This window comes from Propithecus coquereli, unplaced genomic scaffold (genome assembly GCF_000956105.1).
Source record: "Propithecus coquereli isolate 6110/MARCELLA unplaced genomic scaffold, Pcoq_1.0 Scaffold354, whole genome shotgun sequence".
NCBI lineage: Eukaryota > Metazoa > Chordata > Mammalia > Primates > Indriidae > Propithecus > Propithecus coquereli.
Genome location: NW_012149219.1, coordinates 955621 through 956651, shown reverse-complemented (window position 1 = coordinate 956651; position 1031 = coordinate 955621).

Below are 1031 nucleotides of genomic sequence, written 5' to 3'. Positions count from 1 at the left end.
TCACATTTGATTGGTCAAAAGCAAGTCACAAGGCCAGCCCGGATTCAGAGGGGGAACTACACTAGAGCATGAACCCCAGGAGGCACAGCTCATTGGGGGAACTATTTGTGCAGACTAAACTTAAAATATATCAGCCTGGAAAATCAGCATATTATTATATATGGTTTCAAAAACTGTCTCTCATAGGCATGTTACCTAAATCCACATTCAGATTCCAGGTGTCATTTTTGACTTGTCAACCAGTATATTATGGTGCATTATCCACCAATTATTTCATAAAGCCAACCATCTAATACATATAGTCACACTGAAACTGTGTACTTAAGGCAAGCCATGGACATGCATCATCCATTATCTCTGACAGCTCAAGGACCTAAGAGATTAGGGCCAATCACAGGAGAAAGTCTACTGGGAGCTTCTGGAAAGGGCTTCCCTCCTTGAAAAGAGATGGGAAGGACAAACCTACCTTTCTAGCTGTGGCTGTTGTTCTGTATGATGCTTGGAGTTGCAGCCGACATCCTGTGACTATAAGGAAAGCAGAGAAGCAACTCAGAACGCTGACGTAATTGAGCTGCCATAACGATCAACCGTGAAACTTCTTACCTCCAGACCTCTATGTGAGATAGTAAGTTCTTTATTTTTAAAACTGCTTTAACTGGATATCCTGGTCCTTGCAACTCAATGCATTTTTTTTTACCAACTCATCTAAACTAATTTTGATCAATGTATTCATATCAATACATCTCTGCAGGCCACCAAGTAGTAGAGAAGAAAAGAACCTGACAGCCACAGTAGACAATCTTTAATGGCCACTGAGAACATATACTCACCTGGCACCATGCCAGGGAAATCTGGAGCCCTTGGAGCTTACTGGTTGGAAATCCACACTTTTATCCTCCTTGAGAACAGGTCGTCTGAGAGAACAAGCTTGTTGTTTTGTTTCCTTCAAATTTTTTTAACCCGTCTACTCCTTAAACATTGCTAAGGTTCGAAAGTATCCCCTGTAAAATTCATGTGTTGGAAACTTAATC